Genomic DNA, 27932 nt, shown 5'->3' on the forward strand with positions numbered 1-27932 from the left:
CATCCTCCTCTCTGCTGTCAGCGACAGCTCGGAGCCTGCTTCAGATCCTCTGTCCCCATCTCACTCTGCCCCACCTCCACTTGCACGCTCTCTTTCTCAAAAATAAATAAAAAACATTAAAAATAGAAAAATAAAACATACAGTTTATGGAGCACTGTGAAGACTTATTCAGAGAAAAGAAACTCCTCATTAAGGATTTCTCAAAAATGGAATGCTCTGTAATTTCCTTACATCCTTTCATAAATAGGACTGAAAAAGCAAACCAAAGATATGTTGCTATATAGGTCCAAATATTAATAGGACGGGATCCAAGAGTCACACCATAAATGTGATCATAGCAATTCCGAGGTTCCTGGAACCTGCAAAAAACTTAATGTCACCAAGTGTTCCTCTCTGATTAGGAGTTCAGGCTTCATTCCCCATCTCTCACATAAGCAGGCTATGTTTCAAATGAGTGACCCAAGACAGTGAGTTTGCCTAATAGATTTCTACTTTGCTTGTGAGATCTTTTCTTTATGCAAGAATGCTGGGTCAGTTGTTTATACATTAACACATTTGAATATTCATAAACAGTATCTGCTTTAATGTTCCCAAACTCTGCTTCATGAATAATTCACATGTTTGACAGCAACCTATGTTATTCAATTTATTTAAAGACTACAATCAATATAGCATGCTGCTCCAAAACATAGCAACCAGTCCTTTAACTATATTGTGCTTCAAAATATCTTTCCAGTTATTTCTCCATCACACTGAACTACAAATATAGGGTAATTACTAATAATTCTATCTCCATTTTGCATGTCACCACAATCAACATATTGATTGCTTTTTGATTATAATAAACGGTTGGTTAAATTGAAGGTTTGCGATTAAGAATGTTAAGCTCTGATATTTATTTAATTCAGCTGCACCAATTTAGGCTCTACATGGTAATTTCATAAAAGCTATTGAGAATCAGAGTAGTTATTTGAATCAAGTTATAAAGAGAGCCCAGTTTCCCCAGGAGAATCTGGCATTTGAGTAAATTACACCAAGTAGGGGTTTGGTTTTGCCTCTTAGAGCATACAAATCACTCCAGCATTATGCTCATTTTGATATGTAAATATCAAAGCAGAGAAAAACAGGAAATTTTTTTAGGTTAATTTTTTATGTTAGGATTTAAAGAAACGAGTTTCAGAGAAAGAGTAAATGAAGCCTTATTTAAAAACAAACAAACAAACAAACAAACAAAACAACTTTATCCTCAACTGGCTAGGTGAAGAGAAAAACAAGAATTATAGAAGAAATATGACAGAATAGTCACTTTGATAGAGATTTGAGAGATTATCAAGACTTTGGCTTCAGCCAGGAAACCCATTTCAAAGAACTGAAAACCCTCAATGTTTTAGAATCCCTTAGGAGGAGATACCAAGTTTTTGTATAAACCCAATATTGCAGTTACAAAGAGCAGCCCAAACTAGAATAATCAGTGATTGGAAATTCTTGATAACATCATGAAGACCTTTCATCTCTCCTCTTATTTTCTTTGAATGGCCATCTCTCAACACCTTCCTCATTTATTTAATTAAGAAATAAAGTATGTTCCATCGAAGACTGTGTCCCTCACCTCCACTAACCAAAAACATGAAGAAGTTATACAGAACCAGCTTTCATATTTTCTTAACTCTAAGGCATGTATGTTTTATACTGTAATGTTTCTGAAATCAGGTTGGGTAGTAAATATACTCTTTCCTTATTTTTCCCCTAAAAGCTGTTATTTATTGCATAGTCTCATGATTCATATTGTCTTAAAATGAAACTATGGTACTGTTATTGCTCATGGGCTCATCTAAACTAGATTCCTCTTGGAACTATAATCAACAAGGGCCATGCCTGACTTTGTACAGAAAACTAAGTCCCTCCTATACATAAAGCCACTATGGAAACTAAGTCTTCCAGATGCCCTACTTTTAGTACAACATGGTTCACTTCCATGTCACCTTTTTTGTCATCTCTTCTCTCCTAGACTCTTCCTCATACTATTTTGTCCTTCCTTTCTCTTGCCTCAACCACTACTGTTCCTTCCCATTGTACTCTTGGGAAACTACTTCTTATGCATAAATTCCACAGGATTTTCAACATCACCAAGTGTTCCCTAAGTATCTTGCCTAACCTGAAACCCAGACCTTTCCAAAGAAAACGTCTTGCCTTGGCACCCTCTGAAGAGTTGCTTCTTAGTTTGCTATACCTGATGTACTCTGAAGTCAAAAGATTATCTTGACAGCATCTTCCTTAAGCAATGATGCATTCAGGGCATTATTCTTCCATCCTTGAGTAAAATCCTCTTTTCCTTGAAGGCCCAAAGCCTGGCTTTACTATCTTCCCTTCCTCATCTCTCTTATTTGTTGACCTCCTCAAATGTCCCATCATTCACTGTGAACCTTGGCTTTTCATCTATCATCTCCCTCTTTCCCCCAGTCTATCATCATCGATGGTTCCTTCAATGTCTATATGAAAGACCCATCCAGTGCTTCTTTACTTATTCAACTCTAAATACCATCACCTTTACCTATTTCAATTGACATACATTGGGTCTCACCACCACCTAAAATTATTCCACCTCTATATGCCATTACCTGGATAATAATGTCCTATCTTGTTTTCTCATTCTGGAATTCGCACTGTTTGTTCTTGACTCTTGTTTCTTCATTCTCTCTGCATTTACTTTTCTATCTAATCTAGACCCCACAAATCACTTTTACCCTTCTCCATCCAGTTTCCTCTACTGCCTTCTTTTTTGATCCTTCCATCACACATGCCCAGGAAAACTCCATGACTGAAGTACACAACCACCTGCCTTTGTGCTTCACACCTAGTCTGTTAGCCATGATGGGAAAAAAAAAATTATACAAACACTTATAGTCAGGCCACTCTGAATTCATGCACTCCAAACAGGTTCTCAGTGGATGTATGGCAATCCTTCTGTTGTATGGGTAGCTTTACTCCCACTCTACAGAAATCATTTGAAACTTCTCCCTCCTTTTCTTAATCTATATCCCAGCACTTCTCACTGTCTGTAAGAGACTTCACCTTAAGGAAAATAGAATTCATCATTTGGGAACACCTTCAACTTTGTTCTACTCAATGCACAAATTTACTTTTGTCTGTACCTCTTTCTCCTTCTTTTCTCCATTGCCCAAATGGGAAAGATGTCCTGCCTTTTATCCAAATCTACTCTCTCTACTTGTAATCTGATCTCATTTGGTTCTACCATCTCTCAATATTGTATCTTCACTCGTGCCCTCACACTTACCGCTCTCCTGAAAGCATTTAAACAGGCCCTAGTATTTCCCATCTTAAAAAATACACCCATTCTCAACTCCACATCCATTCAGGCTCTCTCGTCCTTCAAAAAGGTATCTGCTCACTATCTCCTCTTCTTCACCTGTCATTTATTCCTTGGCTGTTGCAATCTTGGCTTTTCACTCCACTGAAGTGACTCTCACTGAGATTCCAATCCATATTGCCAAATCTAGGGGACTCTTGCAAGTCTGTATTAGAGCTCTGTGGCATTTGACCATATTAACCATGTCATTCTTTTGAAGATCTCTTCCCTGGGCTTCTGTAAAGTCATGGTCTCTGTTTCCTTTCTGCTTCTTTGGCCACTTTTTTTCAGTCTCTCTCTTTAAAAAAAAAACAAACTTTTTTTAATGTTTATTTTTGAGAGAGAGACAGAGCACAAGCTGGGGAGGGGCAGAGAGAGAGGGGAGACACAGAATCTGAAGCAGGCTCCAGGCTCCAAGCTGAAAGCAGAACCTGATGTGGGGCTTGAACCCAGGGATTTCAAGCTCACGACCTGAGCTGAAGTTGGATGCTTAATCAACTGAGCCACCCAGGCACCCAGTTATTAACCTCTTTCTGTAGTCACCTCTTCCTCTGTCCAACCTGTGAAAGTAGATGACCCTCAGAGCTCTGTTTTGGACCTTTTCTCTTCTACACTGAATGATCACTGCTATTTCTATGCCTAAAGTATCATCCACACTGTGTCAGTTCAAGTTTTCCAAGAAGCATCCACCAAGATGTGATTAGATATGCAAGAGATTTATTGGGAGAAATATCTGTGAAGGATAAAGGAGAGGCAGCAGAAGTAAGTTGGGAAAAGAATTTAGATCATGATATCATTTCAACAACTCACCTATGAAAGAAGAGGGTAAAGGAAAATCAGTAGGAAGAGTCTCAGACTGCCATCGAGTTCTAAGACAGTTTCAGTCAGGCGCACAGGGAATCCTGGAGCCAAAGTTGCCTTTTAAGTAGTCCTATGGCTAGCTGGGAAGTGTGGCCTTGGTGTGAACACAGTGCAGGATTCAAAGGTTGGGGGAGAGGTGGTCAGCTGGGTCTGTCAGTCAAGTGTGCTTCTCAGACCAGGTTCACCTGAAGGAAGTCTGAGCACCGCACTTTCATAGCTATCATCAATATCAGTAAATTTCAACCTTGGCAGAGCATCAGAATCCTGATGGAGCTCTTTAAAAACATATGTATCTAGATTCTGCCTCCTGAGAATTTTGATTTAGTCAGGCTTAGATGAAGTTAGACATGTTATTTGCAAAAAGCGCCATAGGCAAATCTGATTCCTAGCCAAGTTTGGAAACAAAGATCTTCATGTTGATGGCTTGAATTGCTCTATTCAGGGTAGGTCTCCACCTTGAGGTCCATACCCATATAAGCAACAGGTCTTTGCATTTGGATGTCCCAAATTAAAGTCAATATAATCTGCCCCAAGTGTGCTCCTTTTCCTGATTTCCCTACTTCAGTGAATGCCAATACCTTTCAGTGGTCCAAACCAAAAGCCATGGCATCCTAATTGATCCCTCTTTCCCTATTCCTCACTGTCTCTTACTCACCAAGTCCTGTTGACTCTGCCTTCTTGATATTTGCTGAATATCCCTCTCTTTCCTGGTGTCACTATGTTAGTTTAAGCTATCATTCTTGCCCACATTCTTGACCCCTCTAATTCATTCATTACATGACAGCAAGGTGATCCTTCCATATTTGGTGATGTCACTCTATTGTCTCCTTATGGCCTACCAGATAAAGTCCAGAATCCTTTATATATTACACAAGGCCCTACACATTTGAACCCTTGTTTATCAGTCCTGCCTTAATTCTTGTCATCATCCTGCTTCCTGCTGATCTATTTGGAGTTCTGGGAGATCTCTAGGCACTTGTTTCAGCTCTAACTTCTTCCTGGAATATACTGCCTACTTCCTTTCCTTGCTAATTCCTGGTGTCTCAAGGCTCCATTTGAATTCACTTCCTTCTTAAACCTTCCTTAAGGCCAGTGTCTCTTTCCACTTCCACCAAGATGAGTTGATGTCCTTGCACTCCCATCACATCCTACCATTGCATGTTTCACAAAGATTAATGTGATCCTTGAGACTGTGAATGTGCCTTCTTCAATGGTACATCTCCAGGACTTGGCACACTGGAGCTCTCAAGCTGAGGTACCTTGAGGTTATGAGCCGTAGAAAGAGCACAGGCTTTGGATTTCACCATGGCCTATTTCTGAATAACCTTGGCAAACACTTAAACTCTTAGACCTCCAGTCTTCTCATTTGTAAACCGAAAAATATCCCTCTGAATTGCTAAATAGATCATCTATGTAAAGCATGGTGCCTGTCATTTGGAAGTATACCCTAAAATTCTAGTTTTTTTATTCTCTTCACTTTTGCAAGATCTCAGTTTAACACTTCATCTAATTGAATCTGATCTGTTTCCCCCTTAGAGCTGTTTCCTTCCTGTATATTAGACCATCTTCCCACAGCTCATCCACGCAGCTACCTTCCTCTTTTCTTTGATTTCTTCCATGAGCCAATTCCTGTACCTCATTGCTGAGGCAGACACCACTAATGGTTTTTGCAGAAACCGTGGCGTCAGACACAGCAGCAGATCCATAAGTTACTGCACATCCATGTGAGCAAAGGCTAGGGCTTGAATCCCCAGGTGGGAAATGATAAATATAATTGCTGAAGTGGATACCATTAATGGTTTTTGCAGAAATCATACTGTAAGATCCTCCATCATATGGACACATGAACTCCCCCAAGAGCAACCAGGATAATAAATTCTGGTGTATCAGAAGTTCTTAGCCAGATCTTGGGCATTAAAACACAACCTCACTTAAGCTTTTCCTAGGGACAAAGCAAAAGCTAGGTAACAAATCCTTCTCACCCAGATGTTCTAAAAAAAATGACTTATGACTCCTGTCCTACATAGATTAATTAACTAACTAACTAATTAAATCTGCTAGTATTTACTGAGTACCTTCTAAGTACTAGGCACTGTGAATGGTCTAGGGATAAATACAGTTGGGAACTGAAAGCAGCTTAGCACAGTGGCTAAGATCATGGGCTCCAGTTCCTGTCTGCCTGAACTCAAATGTAGGCCCCATACTCATTACTTGTATGACCTTGATCAGCAAGCTGTGGTGTGCCTTGGTTTTCTTGAATGTAAATTGAATATATATAATAGTATATTTCTGATAAGTCTTCAAAGAATAAATGCATTAACACATGTTAAGATTTACTTAGAGCAGTGTCTGCCACTGTATAAATTTAAATATGTTAACCATGATTATTGTGGGAACACAGAGGAAGGGTATCCAGCCTAGGCTTGGAGACCAGTAAGGGCTTCCCAGAGGAAATGATGTCTAAACTGAAACTGGAAGGATGATGGTAGGTGAAGGAAAAGATTATTTAGGCAGGAACTGCATATGCAAAGCTCCACAGCACAGTGACAATGATCCACAGGGGAAAATTGTTAGAGCTGCTGGGTTATAGTGCATACATGTGTACGTGTGTGTGCGTATGCGTGTGTTGGAAATAGGGGAGCTAGAGAGAGAGAGATGATAAAGGTAAGCAGGTGTTCCCCCTGTCCTCCATTTGTCCCTTCTATTTAAATTCTCCTCCACCCTACTCTTTGTCCCAAGGCTGACTACTATGGACTACTCTTGTGCCTCCTTTGTTTACTGACTTCCAGTTGTTACTTGGCCAGAGAGTAGCCCTGGAAGGCCATCAGAAGGAGGGAGGAGAGTACAGGTGGGCTTACTCCTTGGTGCTCTTCCCAGGGAGCCACAGCTTCTTCCAATCACCCTTCCTCACCCACAATCTTTCCCAGGCATGAGGAAAGATTCCCAGCCCAAGAAAGCACCTAGGGAAGGAAGTCACCAAGCCTGATATTCTTTGGATCTCTGGATATTTCTAACACTGACTGGATGTTTGCAACCCTAGCCCAAGGGTCAGCCTTAAGGAGCAAAGAGAAAAAAACTCTCTTTCTCTTTTCTTAAATATTTTATTTTATTTTATTTTGTTTTACTTTATTTATTTTATTTTATTTTATTTTATTTTATTTTATTTTATTTTATTTACTTTATTTGTTTTTAAGTGGGCTCCATGGCCAATGTGGGACTCAAACTCATAACCCTGGTTAGGCATGGCCTAACCATTTGATGGAAGTAGTATCTGCTTTGTACTATGACACTCACCTCTTTGTTCTAAATACCTCAGGAGGGGCTCTAGAGATGGGATCCATAAAGTGAGTTCGCCCCACAGATTATCTAGGACAAAAATACATTGGTTTAATATGCTCATGATATTTTACCTGTTACACAAAGATTAGCAATAATGTGTATATAATGCACTATACAATTCCTGGCATGTAGAAAGCACTTATACAGTACCTGTTACTATTTTGTAAGTTAGAGATAATGGCTGATGTGATTATCATAAATTCTTAAGAAGTGATTCTTCAAAGCTCTCTCTACTGCACCCAGATGAACACAGCCCCACTTTCACAGCCTTTCTTCTTTTTCAGTTTATGTTTTTTAACTCTGTATCTGGATTCTTTCGTGTGGAGCTATCTCAATCCTATTATCACCTGCCAGGCTAATCTGTTGACTGTTCTGGTCAACACTCTTCTGCTCTGCCCTTGGAAACACATCTCCAAATAGGAATAGGTCAACCACTCCAGCTGTCCCTGATTCCAACTTGCAAAGCTTTCAGGAATAGAACTTCCTCAGGACCACCTGAACTTAAACCTTTGCCAGGCCTGAGAGCTGCTGGCACTACCAAACATGGCCTCTAGGGGCACTCGGGTCTCTCTAGTCACTAGAGCTGCAGTGGGCAGGTAGATATCACAGGAATGGACGCTTTTACATGAAACAAGTTCTTGATCCTAATGTAACTAGAAAAACACTAGACTGGTTTTATTTGCACAGTTCCCAGGTTCTGTAGGGTATGATAAAATATTTGCAAACCTGACAAATGAATAGTATCTAGAATACATAAGAAAATTTCAAAACTCAATAGTGAAAAACAAACAATGCAATTAAAAATAAGCAAAAGACATAAAGAGACATTTCCCTGAGGAAGACACACAAATGGAAAAAAAAAGTACATGAAAAGATATTCAACGTCATTAGCAACTAGAGGATTTCAAATTAAAACCACAAAGAAATACCACCATGCACGGCTAAAATCCAAAACACCGACGGTATCAAATGCTGCCAAGGATGTGGAGAAATCCAATCACTCATGCAATGATGGTGGAAAATGAAGAATGGTACAACCACTCTGGAAAAGAGTCTGGCAGTTTCTTTAAAAATGAAACAATTACTATACTACCCATCAGTTGCACCCCTGGGTATTTACACCAGAGAAATGAAAAATTATGTTCACACAAAATGTGTACACAAATGTTTACAGTAGTTTTATTCATAATAGCTCCACACTGGAAACATTTCAGATGTCCTTCAAAGAGTAAATAGTTAAACAAATGATGTTACACCCATATCATGTAACACTACTCAACAAAAAAAGGAAACAAACTACTAATGCGCACAACTTGGATGCATTTCCAGGGAATTATGATGAGTGGGGGAAAAAAATGCAAAAGGTTACAGAATATATGTTTCCATTTATCCAACATTTTTGAATGACAAATTAGAGAAATGGAAAACAGTGATAGGTAGGAGTCAAGGAACAGGGTAAGTGGTAGGAAGTAAGTTTGATTACAAAAAAGCATTGTGAGATATGTGGTAATGGAAGTATTTTGTTTTGTATCTTGATCTATCAATGTCCATGTCCTGGTTGTGATACTGTTCTATAGTTTTGTAAGACTTTACCATTAGGGATAAGGGGTAAAAGGATTATGGAATCGCTCTGCAATATTTCTTGCAATTGCATTTAAATCTCAAATTATCTCAAAATAAAAAGTTTAACTTAATAATGGAAAAACACTATTTAAAATTCAGCAATTGTTCAATATTGGCATAATTTACTAATATTGATCATTAGTTATTTTGGATTTACCTGTTATGCCCTTAGTTTCTTAATTTGTGTGTTTATTTTTGAGAGAGATAGAGACAAAGTGTGAATGGGGGAGGGGCAGAGAGAGGGAGACGCAGAATCCGAAGCAGGCTCCAGGCTCTGAGCTGTCAGCACACAGCCTGATGCAGGACTTGAACTCACCAACCATGAGAACATGACCTGAGCAGAAGTCAGATGCTTAACTGACTGAGCCACCCAGATGCCCACCTTTTATGCCCTTATTGAAGTCATTTTACTAATTTAAATATGACCAAACTCCCTACCTCCAACCCACATACACATGCACACACATGTACACACATTTACCTAAATATTAAATACTCCTACTCTGCAGGTCTGGTGTGGTGCCTAGCAATCTATATTTCTAGTAATCAGATAATTTTGATACATACTAAAACACTTCTTTAGGTGAAATTTGGTATCTTTCCCTTTCATTCTAAATTAATATTCCAAAGTCACCTATAAGTGATCAAGCAGTGTCAGTGATAGGACAGCGCTTTGCCAAGCAAACATCTTCCCAGGAAGTCTGGCTCCTGCTATTTCATAGGACATGTTTCCTATTGGAGTGCATAGCCTCCTACTTCCTGTGTGCATTAACACCATCTTTGCTCACCTCTCCAGACTGTAGAGGTGACCCATTCAGTTTCACCTGGAGGAAAAACATGGCATTGAGAGTCTTGGGTTCAAAATGAAGGTCTTTTGAAAAGTACAGATGTTCTGACCTTAAAATAAAACCCCTACCATTACAGTTCTGGATCCTGCAAATGGTAAAGAATGAGAAGAAAGTTTCCTGTCAAAACAAAAGCTCTGGACTCCATGTAATCATATATTCTTGTCCTGGGGTAAAGGTTTGCAGCTAAGCTAAGGGATATCATTTCCTCCTAAAATCTATTTAAGGCAAACAGGGATTTAAAAAGACACACAAGTTACCTCTGATACCAAATAGCAAGAATTAAAACCTGCACTAGACAGCTGCTTGCTTCCAAAAATGTCTTGGCAGGAACACAGCTGCAACTTTTCTGAAATCTGAGGAATCAAATTCAGAGAGAAAGTTGGGGGCTAAAGAATCAAGACTTTAGAATACCAAAGCATTAGAAAGTTGAGAGGAATTTCATCAAGTAGGCAAGTAATTCATGCCAAATAAATCCATGTCAAGGCAGAGGAGCAGTGCAATGAGGCTGGGAAACGGAGATAGATACACTTTTATATCCTAGCACTTGAAGACCTTTTCCAACATACTTCATGGCCAGGTGTGGACTCTTCTATCAAGCAATTGGGCTTTCTCCCAGAGGACAAAGAGATAAACTGTATGTTTTCTTCTCTCTGTTAGAGGCAGGTATGGAAGAATGAACACGGACTGAACATTCCTGAGAACTCCACTTGGTTTTTGTACTGGCCAGAGAACTCGGTTTCACATAATGAAGATTTGGGATAATTAAGCAAAGTAGGAATTAATCATAAGGAAACTTAAAGAATCTAGCTCAGAAAAGGAGTGTGAGGGGCAGCTGGGTGGCTCAGTCGGTTAAGCCTCTGACCTTGACTCAAGTCATGATCTCAAGGTTTGTGAGTTTGAGCCGCACATTGGGCTTGCTGCAGTCAGTGCAGAGCCTGCTTTGGATCCTCTGTTCCCTCCCCAGCTCGTGAGTGCAAGAGTGTTCTTTGTCTCTCACAAAAATAAACATGAAACAAGGGAAGGAAGAAAGAAAGAGAGAAAAGGAGTGCAGGGGTGCCTGGGTGGTCCAGTTGGTTGAAAGGCTGACTTTGGCTCAGGTCATAATCTTGCATTTGTGGGTTCAAGCCCTGCATCAGGCTCTGTACTGACAGTTCAGAGCCTGGAGCCTGTTTCAGATTCTCTGTCTCCCTCTCTCTCTGCCCCTCCCCCACTCATGCTTTGTCTCTCTCTCAAAAATAAACATTAAAAAAAACTTTTTAAAAATAATAATAAAATAGGGGCGGCTGGGTGGCTCAGTCGGTTAGGCGTCCGACTTCGGCTCGGGTCATGATCTCACGGCTTGTGGGTTCGGGCCCCGCGTCGGGCTCTGTGCTGACAGCTCAGAGCCTGGAGCCTGCTTCGGATTCTGTGTCTCCCTCTCTCTCTGACCCTCCCCCGTTCATGCTCTGTCTCTCTCTGTCTCAAAAGTAAATACACGTTAAAAAAAAAAAAAATAAAATAAAATAAAATAAAATAAAATAAAATGTTTAAAAATTTTTGAAGAAAGAAAGAAAGAAAGTAAGAAAGAAAAGGAGTGTGAACTGAGGTGGGCTAAGCAGTTAGGCCCACTGCCAAGGTCATGCCAGCCTGGTTGGGTGCCAATGCTGCTGCAGCTACTACTGCTATAAACTGAATGCTGCCAATGGCTCTGCTACCATTGAGTCCTGAGGGGCACCACTGTTGTCGACATCACTAGGGAAGCCATCTCTTCTGAGAATAGGATGAATCAGAATGAAAGGTCCTAATGATTCAGGACCTCCAGAAGCGTAGCCTATAAATTTGTATTTTAAAACATAATCCTCAAAGTGATTTTAAAGATCTCCCGATTTGGGTAGCAATTACTTAAATATGGAACACTAATTGTGTTATTGTTCTTCTCAAGGCTTTCCTGTTTGTTTCATGTTCAAAATTACTCAATGGCTTATTACTACCTATGGAAAATGAGGTTCAGATTCCTTAGGCTGGCATGCAGTACCCCAGGTTCTCTGGCCCTACCCCATTTTTCCAGACATGTCCCCCTCTCTCCTCTGTGTACCCAGCACAGCAGTCCCACTGGACTACCTTGATCATTCCACAACAGTGCTGATACTCTTCTTGGCTCTGCTCCCATTTTTACCTGCTGAAATGTCTTCATTTTTCAGGTCACCTCCACCACAAGTTTTCCTTAACTACTTCTCAGCTTTCTCTGACACATGTCTTTTTCAATACATCATATTATGACACTGACATAGATTTCTGACATATATGGTATTTATAATAATAGATAATAACCTTTGCATCACCTATTATATATACAATAGTACCTGATTCATAATAGATATTCAATAAATATATAAACAAGGGATGCCTGGGTGGCTCAGTCAGTTGAGCATCCAACTCTGGATTTCAGCTCAGGTCATGATCCCAGAGACATGGGATCGAGGCCCCATATCAGGCTCTGCACTGAGCGTGGAGCCTGCTTAAGATTCTCTCTCTCTCTCTCTCTCTCTCTCTCTGTCTCTCTCTCTGTCCCTCTCTCCCATTCACGTGCATGCTATCTCTCTCAAACTGAAAAAAAAAAAAGTGTGTGTGAGTGTGTGTGTATGTATATATATACAATATAAACTATACACACACTCACACACACACACACACACACACACAAAAGCCATTTTGGGAAATTTTCCAGTCAGATTTATAAAGTACATTAACCATGATAAATGTCTCCAATTAGGGGCAGAGCTGGCCACAAATTCTGGTGTTCTAAACAATAGTCCATTTTTCACATTTATAGATCATGATTCTTTAACACGAATGGATGATCACACTAAGTCCCCTCAACTACAAATGTTGCTTACACTAAAACAACTGAATACCAATACAACTATGTTTTACATAGTTAGATCATGCCCCTGCCCTCAAAAGTTAAAATTAAGAATGTCTATTAACTTAAAACAAATATTACACAAAGATCATTCCTGTCTGTGGTAGCCAGAGATAAATACTTCATTGTAAATATGTGGCAGTGAATTTGACTTAGAAAATTCCAAAAACCAAGTATCTACTTTTTTAAGGGCTTAACCACAAAGAAAAGGTTGCTCATTTACCTCCCAGGTCAAAGTTTGAAGGCTGAGAGTGATTGGCACAATGGTGTGGTTAAAAAGGACGAAGGACTGAGTTTTGGATTTCATTTCTGTGGTCACCTTATTTCAGAGAGCCATTGCTGTGAAATTATAAACAAAGTACTTCCATTTTTCTCTGTATCTTGAATGTTTCTTCTAACTAAATTTATAAAACCAAGTCAAGCCAAAATGAAAATAAAAAAACAAAACAAAGCCCTTAACTCCTTTGCTTTGACCTGGCAGATCAGAACTACATAAACATAGAGGTGAAATAAGTGTGGGGAAGGGCTTTATTGATGGAACTGTGAGGTGGTCAGTGAGTCTGGAGATTCCATCCAGAATTCAATCCATACTCAGGAAAGGATTGTGAAAAAAGCCTCAACATAGGATGATCCCATGACTCTTCATTTATTCAACAAACATTTACTACATGTCTGGCACTGTAGGTCTTGGGGTAAGTAAGACATAGTCTGTCTCCTCATAGAAATTATTGTTCAGTGAAGAAAATAACTAACAAATGTTTGTACAGATGATCATCCTGCTGTGGTGACAACAGTTCCTACAAAGGAGATGCACGCAGTGTATCCTGAGATTGTGTAACAGGGGTCCCAACACCAGCTCACTTCTTGGCCTCTAGACTTTTAGTATTTACCTCTACTGTTTGTCCTCAGTTTGCTTAGCTCTTCATTTTACTCATTATGTCAGTCCTGTCTATTCCAGCTCCCTCTTCTCCAGAGCTCTGGCAAATCATTACACCTGTGTCACTTTTATGCATCCAGAATTTGGAAAAAACAATATTATTTTCTGCATAGTACCCTAGTCTGGCCAGAGCTAATTAGAAGAATTATCATCGTGGATGATCCCAGACAAGATTCTTTAGATTCCTATCATTCTAAAACAGAATCTGCATTGTCTACAGAAGGTAGTGTGGGAGGCCTGCATTAAATGACAGCAATCCATGGCCCCCCCGCCCCGCCCCGGGAACCACCAACAGTCCTCTCTCTTTCCTTCAGTGGCAATGGGAGTGTCATCATAGCCTCTATGAGATGATGCCTCATGTAAAATGCTCATAGACAGGTTTTTTCCTGCTGCACTCTCTGGGGTTGGGAGCATTATCATTGCTCAGGCATATTTACTCAGGCCAGTATCTATAATCTTGACCAGCTAATACAATGCCCACAAACTGATAAAGTTCTTGATTTTCACATTAGTTTTTCTTATTTCCTTTTAGGTCATAAATATGGAGACCTGCTATGCTCAAAGATGCCCAATTGTGGACATCAATCTGTGGAGAGGTAAAAGTGAGGATGAGGAGGATCAACAAAGTTCTGTACAACCCGTTTATGCAGTCACACAACATTTGTTCACCCTTCTACATACCCTTCTGGGTTTCATGCTAAAGAAGATTCAAGGTGAGAAAGATACAGTTCCAATTTCTAGGCAAAAGGTTCGACTGAGCTGAAATAGAAAGATCACCTTCAAACAATAATATTGATGGTAAAAAAAAAAACAAAAACAAAAAACCTAACAAAAAATTTTAATACAGAGTTAAGCTTGAAAGCAAGTAAAGGAAATTCCCAGGTGCTAGGGACACAAAACAGGAGTTGGAGCCAAACCCCTTAAGAAAATATTGACAAATCAATATTAGCCTCAGAGGCCAAGGACTATAATATTAGTGGTTTCATGGAGATGAGAGGTGAGGATTTGAGCTTCCCACAAAAACCAGGCTCACAAGGCCACTCTGCTCATGATAAAGAAATGGAAGGACACTGACCACTGACCAAGGAAGGGTCAATGAAGATATTTATCCACCAAGGGAAGGTGGCATCTAACAGAAATCAGAACCTCAAATCTGTGTCACAAGTGTGAGAGGCTACAAATTCAGACTATCCTGTGGAGATGTGAACACCAAACCAAAAGATTAACCTAGAAACTTTTCCAGAGCCACTGAAAAATTTAGGACTCTAGAAGAGGTATCATATAACTATCTTGAAGAGATGTCCACCATGTTGAGAGTCCCCAAAACCACGCTGAGGTTCAGTGATTTGCTAGGAGGACTCACAGGACTTAACATATAGTCATACTCATGGCTAGGATTTATTATACTAAAAGAATACAATGTAAAGCATAATTGGCAAAGAAAAAAAGCATATGGGCAAAGTTCAGGGAAAACCAATTACAGTTTTCCAAGAGTCTGCTCCCAGTAAAGTCACATAAGACACATTTAATTCCCTTAGCAAGGATTTGTTACAACATGTGAATGTTCCCAGAGCACCTGGGTGGCTCAGTCGGTTAAGCGTCTGACTTCGGCTCAGGTCAGGATCTTGCGGTCCCATGGGTTCGGGCCCCTGTTGGGCTCTGTGCTGACAGCTCACAGCCTGGAGACTGCTTTGGATTCTTGTCTCCCTCTCTCTCTCTGCACTCCCCTGCTCTCTCTCTCTCTCTCTCTCTCTCTGTCAAAAATAAATAAACATTAAAAAAACAAAAACATGTAAAATGTTCTCTACCAGGGAAGCTCATTAGAGACTCAGAGTCTGTTAATTAGGCAGTTGGTCAGGTAGGCATCCTCTCCCTATCTCATACCCAGGTGCAAGACTCTCAAGAGGAAAGTAAGCGTTCATCATAAGCCAGATTGTACAATTTAAGTAGAGAGAACCACTCTGATCAGTCCTGAGAATAGTGGGACCACTCCTAAAATCTAAGTGTGAGATATAGAACCACAAAGACATCTTAAGTATTCTTATCACACACCAAAAAGCTAACTATGTGATATGATGGATGTGTTACATAACTTGATTGTGAGAATTCTTTCACTATATATATATATATATATATATATATATATATATATATATCCAAAACATCACATTGTATGCTTTAAATACAATTTTGTTTGTCAGTTATACCACAATAAAACTGGGGGCAAGGGAGGGGGAGCAAACATAAACAAACCAACAAAACCCAAATCCATTTCTGTTAGTTACAACCAAGAATCTTGATGTATATAAGAACAATCTGGGGGCACCTGAGTGGCTCAGTTGGTTGAGCGTCCAACTCTTGATTTCAGCTCAGGTCATGGGCTCACTCTCCATGAGTTTGAGCCCCACATCGGGCTCTGCACTGACAGTGTGGAGCCTGCTTGGCATTCTCTGCCTCTCTTTCTCTCTCTCAAAAATAAACAAATAAACATTAAAAAAAAAAAAAGAACAATCTGAAATATACTTTAAAATAATATATGGGCTCTGGAGCTTCAAGATTTTTGGCACCTGGTGGGAGAAACATACACATAGAGACCTAACTATATCTAATTTGGAAAATGCTGTAACAGACACACCTACAAAGCACTCTGCAAACCCAATGGAGGGAGTCTTTTTGTTGTTGAGTGGAGCAGGGTTCCAGGTCAGGCTTCCCCAGGAACTGACAAAACAGGAACTGAGTGTCTAAATGTCCATAAGATTTCATCATGCAAAGAGGAGAGGGAAAAGATTTATATTTAAAGGGAAAGCCATGATCAAATGTACGGTAGGAGGAAGCTGAGTCTGAAGATAAAGTAACTTAGGGTATGAGCACCATTACATTTAAGTTTGAAGAAAAAATAGGGAGGGTATCTGAAGAAGGATAAGGAAAATTAAGGCAGATAAGTAGGTAGAACTAAGTTCTATAAAACCTTAAATTGACATTCCAAAATATTTGAACATTATTCTTGTTGGATTTCTGTCACTTTTAGAGCCAAGGCATATCGGACCATCACCTGCATGAGCTGGTGGGAGAGGAGTGGGTCACTGAAATGAGGAATGGATTGGAGCCAGAGGGCAATCATCCAGCCCCAAGGCTAGTCACTGAAAACAGGACAAAAACCAGTAAATTATTTTAGGTTTAAAGAGCCTTATTCAGATAAAAGAACAAAGAGGAAACAAAAGACATACTGGAGAAACAGAAAACAATTAGCAAGATGATAAATTTAAATCTAACTATATCAATAATTACAACCCTAATTAAAAGACAGAGATGATCATGTATCAATTTTGGCTCATCAGTTGTGTTATGGACTGAATTTTGCCCCCTGACAAATCCCTTTCTTGAAGTGCTAATCCAGAGTGACTATATCAGGAGATACGGTTTTAGGAGCTAATTAAGGTTAAATGAGGCCATAAGGGTGGGGCTCTAATTCAGTAGAACTGTGGCCATATAAGGAGAGGAAGAGAGGTAATCTCTGTCTCTGTCTCCCTATCAGTGTGTGTGTGTGTGTGTGTGTGTGTGTGTGTGTGTGTGTGTGTGTGATTTTACCCAGAAAAGGAAGAAGGCGTCATCTGCAAGCCAGGAAAATGGCCTTCACCACCAGTGACTGAATAGACTGGGTCCTTCGTCTTGGATGTCTGTTTCCAGAACTGTGAAAAATAGTATCTGTTGTTTAAGCTACCCAGTCTATGGAATTTGTTATGGAAGACAAAGCTGAGAAAAAAATGCAACAAATGTACTACATTAAGGCAAGAAGTCAATAATAGGGAAACTGGGGTGCAGGAGTAAAGGGATCTATGGGAACGCTAGTAGTTTTCACTTAATTTTTCTGTAAAGTCAAAACTGCTCAAAAAAGATAGTCTATTAGTTTTTTTAAAGGCAGAAATATAACCAACTGGTTATAGAAGCAAGATTCCCTATATAGCACATATAAGAAATGCACATTATAAAGACACAAAAGGTTAAAAGAGAGAGGACAGGAAAAGATATATCAGACTAATGCTAATCAAAATAAAGCTGAAGAGCCTATATTAATATCAAGACACAAAAGGTTTGAAAGCAGAGAGTCTTTCCAAAGACACAGAAAGTCAATTCATAATGACCAAGTGTCAAACTACCACAAGGACACAACAATCTTAAACATTTATGCAATAACAGAGCTCCAAATAAACATAAAGCAAAAATGTACAGAACTGCAAGGAATAGTAAATAAATCCATAATTATAGTCAGAGATTTCAATAACCCTCTCTCAAGAATTAATAGAATAAAGGAAAAGTCAGTAAAGCTATAGAAGACTTGAACACTGTCAACCAACTTGACCTAGTCCATGATTATAGAACACTGCATCCCTAAACAGCAGAAAACATACTCTTTTCAAATGCATACACAATATTTACCAAAATACATCATATTTTGAAGTCTTGACAAATTTTAAATGATTCAAGTAATTGTATATTTTATGACCAGTGTGAAATTAAAAATCAACAACAGAGGGGCAGGTGGTTGGCTGGGTGGCTCAGTCAGTTGGATGGATCATGACTCAGGTCATGATCGCATGGTTCGTGAGTTCGAGCCCCACATTGGGCTTGCTGTCAGCCTGTCAGCATAGAGCTCACTTCAGATCCTCTGTCCCCCTCTCGATGCCCCTCCCCTACTTGTGTTCTCCCCAAAATAAATAAATATTTTTAAAAATCAATAACAGAAAGATCTTTGTGAAATCTCCATATACATTTGACCCTTGAACAACATGGAGGTTAGGGACGCTGATCTGCCACACAGTCAAAAATCCACATATAACTTTTGACTCCCCGAAACTTAACTAATAGCCTACTATTGACTGGAAGCCTTACTGATAGCATAAACAGTCAATTAACACATATTTTGTATGCTACATGTATTATATACTGTAAATATAGCTTATTTATACAATAAAATAAGCTATAGAAAAGAAAATGTTATTAAGAAAATTGCAAGAAAGATGGGAATGCAAGCTGGTACAGCCACTCTGGAGAACAGTATGGAGGTTCCTCAAAAAATTAAAACTAGAACTACCCTACGATCCAGCAATTGCACTACTAGGTATTTATCCAAGGGAAACAGGTGTGCTGTTTCGAATGGACATATGCACCCCAATGTTTATAGCAGCACTATCAACAATAGCCAAAGTATGGAAAGAGCCCTAATGTCCATTGATGGATGAATGGATAAAGAAGATGTGGTACACACACACACACACACACACACACACACAATGGAGTATTACTTGGCAATCAAAAAGAATGAAATCTTGCCATTTGCAACTAGGTGGATGGACCTGGAGGGTATCACGCTAAGTGAAATTAGTCAGTCAGAGAAAGACAAAAATGATATGACTTCACTCATATGAGGACTTTAAGAGACAAAACACATGAACATAAGGGAAGGGAAACAAAAATAATATGAAAACAGGAAGGGGACAAAACATAAGAGACTCTTAAATATGGGGAACAAACAGAGGGTTACTGGAGGGGTTGTGGGAGGGGATGGGCTAAATGGGTAAGGGGCACTAAGGAATCTACTCCTGAAATCATTGTTGCACTATATGCTAAATAATTTGGATGTAAATTTAAAAAATTAAATTAAAAATAATAAAAAAAGAAATTAAATTACCTTTGCAATTCAAAAAAATAATTGCAAGAAAGAGAAAATACATTTACAGTACTATACTGTATTTATGGTAAAAAATCTGTGTATAAGTGGATCTGCTCAGTTCAAACCTGTGTTGTTCAAGGGCCAACTATAATTGGAAACTAAATAGCACACTTTTAAAGAACAAAGGTGACAAAGGAAAGTAATCAAAATTAAAAAAAATATTTTGAACAGAGTGAAAATGAAAACACAACATATCAAATAGTAGGGGATGCCTAAGTGGTAGAGTGAACAATGGCACCCAAATATGTTCACATCCTAATCTCTAAAACCTGTGAATGTTATTACCTTATATCACAGAATGGACTTGCAGATGTGATAAATGAAGAATCTTAAAATGAGGAGATTATGCTGAATTATTAGAGTAGGCCAATGCAATCACAGTAATCCTTATATGAGAAACTGAGGAGGAGTCAGAATCAGAAGAAAGAACAATGTGATGACAGAAGCAGAGACTGAAGTGATACAGTCTGAAGATATAAAAAGGGCCCTTGAGCCAAGAAACACAGACAGCATTAGGAGCTATAAAAAAGAGGGGGGGGGGCAGACTGGTTGATTCAGTTGGTAAAGCATACAGCTCTTGACCACAGAGTTGTGAGTTTGATCCCTGTATTGGGTATAAAGACTACTTAAAAAAAAAAAAAAAAAAATGCTGGAAAGGACAAAGAAACATAGTCTCTCCTCCAAGATTCCAAAAGGAGCCAGCCCTGCCAATACCTTGACCTTAGGTCAGTAAATCTGAATTTGCATTTTTAATCTCCAAAATTATAAAAGGACAATTTTGTATAGCTTTAAGCCATTAAGTTTGTGGTGATTTGTTACAAAGACAATACAACAGGACTCTGATATAGCCCTTTAAATACTACTTAGAAGGACATTAAGAAGAATATATGCCCAACTTTTGCCTTAAGAAACTAAAAGCAAATTCAAAGTAGCAGAAGAAAGCAAATGATAAAAATCAGAGCAGAAATCAATGAAAAATAAAAGAGAAAAACAACAGAGAAAAATCATGAAACAAAAAGGCTGGTTCTTTAAAATCAATAAAGTTGAGGGGCAGCCAGGGTGGCTCATTTGTTAAGTGTCGGACTTTGGCTCAGGTCATGATCTCGCGGCTTGGCAGTTTGGGCCCACGTTGGGCTCCGTGCTGACAGCCTGGAGACTGGAGCCTGCTTTTGATTCTGTGTCTCCTTCTTTCTCTGCCCCTCCCCTGCTTGTGCTCTGTCTCTCAAAAATAAATAAACGTTAAAAAATTTATTTTTCATCAATAAAGTTGATAAACCTCTAGCCAGATTGACCAGAAAAAGAAAAAGAAGACAAAAATTACCAGCATCAGGAATGAGAGAAGTGATAGCCCTACAGATACAACTGATGCTAAGATAATGATAAGGAATTTCCTTTGTGCTGATGCTGGGCAGGGCCCCACTTGTCCCTTTCAGACACCTTGGAGGGCAAGGGGCTGAAGAGGGCCAGACCCAGGTTTCAGGGGCACAAGCAGGGCAGCTTTTGGCTGTGTACATAGGGTGCTTTATTCTCCATAGGGTGATACATGCTAAGATGGGCTGGGTTGGGCCAATGTCCCCATATGTACAGAATTGAATAAAGTGGGTCTCTGAGGGAAAAAAAAATGATAAGAAAGTATTACAAATAACTTTGTACTAAAAACTTCGACAACTTAAATGAGAAAATGGACAGATTCTACAAATTATGAAAGTTGCCTCAAGAAAAAATAGATAACTTCAATAGCCCTACATCTGTTAAAGAAATTGAATTTGTAGTTAAACTCCCTCCTCCAAAGAAAATTGCAGAGTCAGTGGCTTTAACAAGTTCCACCAAATATTTAAGGAAGAAACAATACCAATTATATACAAACTCTTCCAGTAAATTGGAGAGGATGAAATAATTCCCAATTCATCCTATGAGGCCAGCATAACCATGACACCAAAACCAGACAGAAAAAAAAAAGACCAATATCCATCATAAATACACGTGCAAATATTCCAGACAAAATGGCAAGTGTAAACTGTATCCAACAATATATAAAAATGATAATACATTATGATTACATGGGGTCTATCCTTCTGTAACCCCCATTACGTGGGGCTTGAAGAAAATGAGAATACAAGATTGGTTTCATATTCAAATATCACTCAACATAGCTCACCATACATGACTATTTTTTAGCTACAAAACTAAAATAACAACAACTATCTATGTAATCATGTAATAGATGCTGTAAAAAAAAATGTTCCCCGATAAACAAACAAAATCTCTCAGAAAACTGGTACTAGAAGGGAACTTACTTAGTCTAACAAAGTACAATTACAAAAAAACTGACAGCTAACATTATATTTAATGGTGGAAATTAAATGTTCATCCCCCATAAATTCAGGAGTAAGATGAGAACGTGTACTTTTGACATTTTGGTGCAACATTATATGGGTGGTCCTAACCAGTGCAACGAGGCTAAAGTAATAAATAAATAGATAGCAGTCATATTAGAAAGAAAGAGGTCAAACTGTCTTTATTTATAGAAGAAATATGGAAATTTCTATATAGAAAAAGATGGAATCTGCTTAAAAGCTACTAGAATTAATATATGAGTTTAGAAATGTTGCAGCATTCAAGGACAATATATAAAAATCAATTGTATTTCTATACACTAACAATATGAAAAACTTAGGGTTAAGTCTGACAAAAGATATGCAAGGTACATACAAAACTATAAAATATTGCTGAGAAAAATTAAGGAAGACTTTAATAAACGGAAGAGATGAAAGGTCAATTCTTTTCAAACTCATCTATAGCTTCAACACCTTCCCAATAAAAAACCCAGCAGGTTTGTTTGTACTATTAGACAAGTTGATTCTAAAATTCATATGGTAGTGCAAAGGACTAAAATTGCCAAAATGTCTTTGAAAGAGAAAAAGCAAAACTGGAGGATCAACACTATCTCATTTATAAAGCCACAGTTATCAAGATAGTATGTCATCAAGAGAGACGCATAGATCAATGGACCAGACTAGAGAGTCCAGAAAGAAACCTACACCTATATGAACAGATGATTTTTGACAAAGGTGCAAAAGCAATGCAGTGGACAAAAGATAGCTTTTTCCACAAATAATGCTGGAGCATTATAAACAAAAATGAATTTTGACCCACATCTTATGTCATTAAAAAATTAACTCTAAATGGATTATAGATACAATTGTAAAATAGAAAACTATAAAATGTCTATAATAATAAAAAAAAAAAAAAAAACAGGAGAAATTCCCAAATCGTGGTTACCACAGGTTAAGCAAAATTTCTTAGATATAAAACCAAGAAGAAAACAAAATTATAAGTTGTACTTCACCAAAACTAAAAATTTCTGGTTGGTCTTCAAAAGAAATTATTAAGAAAATGAAAAGAGGGATAACTCAGTGGGTTGAGCATCCAACTCTTGATTTCAGCTCAGGTCATGATCCCAGGGTCGTGGGATCAAGCCCCATGTCAGGGTCCAAGCTAAGCACGGAACCTGCTTAAGATCCTCTCTCTCTCTCTCTCTCTCTCTCTCTCTCTCTCTCTCCCCCTCCCTCCCTCCCTCCCTCTGTTCCCCCCCTCCCCCGACTTGTGTTCTCTTTAGTTCTTTCAAAGAAAAAAAAGAAAGGAAGAAAAGAAAATGAAAAAGAAAAAGAAAAAGCCCCAGATGGGGTGCCTGGCTGGCTTAGTCAGTGGAGTGTGCAACTCTTAATTTCAGGGTTGTGAGTTCAAGCCCCATGTTGGGTGTGGAGATTACTTAAAAATAATTTTTTTTTAAAAAGAAAGAAAGGAAGAAAAGTCACAGAGTGGGAGAATATGTTTGTAAGTCATATTTCTGATAAAGGTCTTATTTTAATTATGTATAAAGAATTCTAAAAACTCAGTAATCAAACTTAAAGGCAGGGATTCAAAGAAATATTTATACACTCTTGTTCTCTGCAGCATTATTCACAATAAAGTGATAGGGGAAAGTGATCCAAGTGTCCATTTATGGAGGAATGAATTTAAAAAAACATGTTATATACACACAATGGAATATCTGGCCTCTTAGGAAAGAAATCCTGACATATACTACAGTTTGGATGAATCTTGAGGAAATTATGTTAAATGAAATAAGCCAGTTACAAACCATATGATTCCATTGATAGGAGGTACTTACGATGAGTCAAATTCATAGAGATAGAAAGTAGAATGGTGGTTGCCACAGTTGGGGGGTACGGGAGAATAAACACAATAAACTATTACGGTTTTACTACGGTTTAATAGATACAGTTTCAGTTCATCAAGATGAAAGAGCTGTGGCAAAGGATGGTGGTGATAGTGGCACAACAATATTTAACGCCATTGAATTTTACATATAAAAGTGGTTAGGATGGTAAATTTTATATTAAATGTATTTTAACACATTTAAAATTTTTTTTTAAGATTTATTTATTTATTTATTTATTTGAGAGAGGAAGAGAAAGAGTGTGAGCGGGGCAGGGGGAAGAGAGAGGGAGACACAGTATCCGAAGCAGGCTCCAGGCTCTGAGGGTTCACCACAGAGCCTGACGTGGCGCTTGAACTCTTAAACCACGAGATCATGACCTGAGCTGAAGTCAGAGGTTTAACCAACTGAGCCACCAAGGCACCCCTATTTTATCACAATTTAAAGCAAACTTAATAAATAGAAAACAACCCAATTTTTTAAATGGGGCAAAATGTTTGAACAGACTTTCCCCAAAGAAGATAAACAGATGGAAAATAAGCATATGAAAAGATGCTCAACATTGTTAGTCATTGTGGAAATGCAAATTAAAACCACAATGAGAGATCACTACATACCTATTAGATGGCAAAATTTAAAAATACTGACCATACTAAATTTTGGCAAGGATATGGAAAATTTGGAATTTTCATATAGTGCTAACGGGAATGTAAATGGTAAAAAGACTTTGCAAAACAGTTGGGGAGTTTCTAAAGAAGTGAAATATATTCTTACCATATATGCTCTAGCCTTTTGACTTCTAAAGAATTTACACAAGAGAAATGAAAGCAGATATCCATACAAAGACTTGTAAAAAAAAATATTTATAGCCATTTTATTTGTAATGGTTAAAATCCTGGAAACAACCCAAATGTGCATCAACAGGTAAATATGTATAAACAAATTGTGGTATATCCATGTGATAGACTACTATCTCCCTCCTTTTATTAGTCCTTTTTATTAACAAAAGGAACATGGATAGATCTCAAAATAATTATGCCAAGTGAAAGAAACCAGACAAAACAATAGTACATACTGTATGATTTCATTTACATACCATTGCAGACAACACAAACTAGTCTGTACTGACAGAAAGCAGATCGGTGGTTGCCTGGGCATAGAAAGAAAGGAGGAGGAACAGGACAGGAAGGAATTAACTACAAAGGGGCATGAGCAAATAGCTGGAGGTGTTGGATAGCTTCCTTATCTTGATGGTAATAGGGGTGGTTTCATGGGTGTATGCATATGTCAAAACTTTCCAAATTGTATACTCTAAATATGTACAGCTTATTGCATATCCATTTTACTTCAATAAAACTGTTAACAAAATAAATAAACAAGTTTTATAAGCTCAGACTCAATCTGCCTCAGTAAATTCCACCTGTTGGTGGAGGCAGAGATGGAGGGGCATAACCATTTGGAATTTTTCACTTTGGGAAATGACCAAGGAAGACAACCTGGGATGAGAAAAAAAATATTGCTGAGCCACGTGGTGTGTTCTGAAGAGGTCAAGAAGTGTTCATTTTCTCTACATTTAATCAACACAGAAGGTCTCAGAGTCAAAAGATATTGGAGCCAGGAAGGAACTTTGAGAAAGAAAATGCAGTTTAGTTTTTTTTTTTCAGATGAGGAAATGAATCCAAGAGAAATAAAGGGCCTTGCTTTCAGTCAGATAGCTTGCAAAGCTAAGCATAAAATGTGAATCCTCTGAAACTTACTCTAATGTTTTTTATTTTTTATACCTAGATATCCTAAACCCTTGGGTAATTGTTAGTCTAGGTTAGTCTATGAAAATATGGAAAAAGATAACACCCATGAGACTCTGAGATAATAGCTCTAAGATATCTTTCATGACCACGTGGACAGCCCAGAAAGTAGAAGGGAACACCACTACCTCAACCTTCATATTTTCAGTTCCCAAAGCCTCTTAGACATCAGGCCCTATGTGCCACTAATGACCTCCTTACTACTGGCAGAGTCTTGACAACTTGAAACTATTACTTTTGATGTGAACTCCTTACAGGCAGAGTCAGTTCTGCAATAATGCTTGCCTTGAAAACACAAATATGGTCCAGGGTGATTCATATGTTAGGAAACAATATGAGGATGGTGCGCATTTACCCTTGCCTATGTAAAGTGAGGTCTTATGAGTGAGAAACTGGATGAAAACAGAAAACTTGGCTCAGCTGAACCCAGCGGTGTGGGACACTCAAAACGCATATGCACATGCGCACAGATGCTTAATGGTCTACCAGCTAACTCTGTGCGCTCCGTGTGTTATGTTGTCCCATCTAAGTCTAGTGTTAAATTTTTCCTCTGACTTTACATAACCTACCTTCCTACCCCTTTACAGTGAGTCACAAGCTGCTACCCTTTCAACATTCACGTCCTCATTGAAGTCTTTTTAAGATATAGTGCCATGTTTACTTTATTATTTATGAATTTCCCTTTTTTTTCTAACTTGGAAGTGGTCACTGTTTATTAACTGAACAGATTATAAAAATAATCATGGGAGACACCTTAGTTCATCCTTCTAACACGTCTGTTAATCTGGTCTTCCCTGTTGGTCACCATCTCTACCTTCTACAATATCGGTGATCTTTTTCTTCATTCTTCCTCGGGGAGAAGATAATTGGAAGGGCTGCAGGAAGTTGTTTGCTTCTCTGAAATATTTTCCAACAGGACAGACCTCATGAATAAGACCCTCCATGTAGACGATGCCCTTTTCCCCAAGAGTTTGAGCAATCAAAGTGTTATCTGTCAGCACAAATGACTTTTTGTTGATTTTGCCATGACTATGCTGGCAGATCAATTTATTTACTGATCTCGGGTTTGGGTACCCCATGCAGTATATGGCTCCACCATCCTCAGATGTTAACTGAAGCCTTGCTGAGCTTAACAAAGGTTCCACTGAAGAACTGACAAAGATAAAGTGTCAACACCTTTTGGATTTTTGGGCTCACACCGCTGATATCTCTGATCCTGAAAACAAATGCCCACTTCGGTTCCACATTACATAGAAGTTGTTTGCATTTCTTGCCCAATCCTCACAATTCGAATCTTACTTCTATACATCTTCCAATCTTCCCTATTCTGGCGCTCAGCTTTTTCATAGATAAGCTTCATCCTTGCCTTGGGAAGCATCTTTTGAGCATTTTTCTCAGGTGCTTGATCTTCAGCACTGCAATACTTTTTCTTAATGGTTTCTGGCACAGCAGAAACCTTCTTTTCTCCATTCTCCATTCTCCATTTCTTTTCTCCAGAAAACTTCTTTTTCTCCATTCTCCATCCTCTGTTTTGGCTGCCTATGAATTTCTTAAGTTATGAGGCTACTTATGAATTTTTTAACCATTTAGCATGTGTAAAACTGTGCTAGCATTTTTATTAGGTTCCTATACTTTTTTGTTTAATGTGTCATTGATGAAGTTCTGTAATGTTGTCTCTCTGATCCCATCTTTTCCCATAAACCCTTTCATTTCTCTTGCACTGTTGTGCATAGCACAGTGATTTTTATGAGTGCATATGCCACATTATAGAGGAGCTAAATCAGGAGTGTAGGGTAGACCCTTGAAATACTAATTTTGGGTCCAGTAGCTGTGCCCATGCATATGCACACACATACATACATATACAAACACACAGAATTTTGTTTAAATACTACTGGGCTGGTGTCCTGTCATAAAAGTTTGCTTCAGAGCTGACAGGAGAACAAAGTATCCTTTTCAGAGTCAGCTCACACAATGATTGTTAGTTACAGCATACCAGTCCTTTGTTCCTTCTGAGCAGTGACTGATCTTGGATGCAATGGAGACCATTAGTACTGGTCAACCAGCAAAGACAAGCATTAAGTCAGCTCATACATAATGGATCAGGCTTAGCAATGACCCACCCTCTTGGCATCTTAGTTGCTGGTAACAATATAAGTCAAAGCATGTTCCATTATGGTCTGCATCATAATCATGTGGGGAACTGAACAGAATGCAGATGCCTGGGCTCCACTCTTTATCTGCCAAATCAGAGCCTCTAAGATCAGCAATGAATCAGCATTTTGTTTTTGTTTTAT

General features: G+C 38.6%; 1 long non-coding RNA gene and 1 pseudogene across 6 annotated transcripts in view; both read right to left on the reverse strand.

Annotated features, from left to right (window-relative positions):
* Positions 1-2731: 2731 nt before the first annotated feature.
* Positions 2732-27932, reverse strand: part of LOC125935649 (uncharacterized) — a 121230-nt gene continuing 96029 nt past the window's right edge. For all 6 annotated transcript variants that reach the window (XR_007461731.1, XR_007461732.1, XR_007461728.1 and 3 more), the window contains 2 exons: positions 7523-7594; positions 2732-3665 (listed from right to left, as the gene is read on the reverse strand). This is a non-coding gene — a long non-coding RNA (uncharacterized LOC125935649). The remainder of the gene's footprint in view (positions 3666-7522; positions 7595-27932) is intronic.
* On the reverse strand, positions 25174-27827 carry LOC125935646 (60S ribosomal protein L7-like; annotated as a pseudogene).

Source organism: Panthera uncia (genome assembly GCF_023721935.1).
Source record: "Panthera uncia isolate 11264 chromosome A1 unlocalized genomic scaffold, Puncia_PCG_1.0 HiC_scaffold_17, whole genome shotgun sequence".
NCBI classification, from domain to species: Eukaryota; Metazoa; Chordata; class Mammalia; order Carnivora; family Felidae; genus Panthera; species Panthera uncia.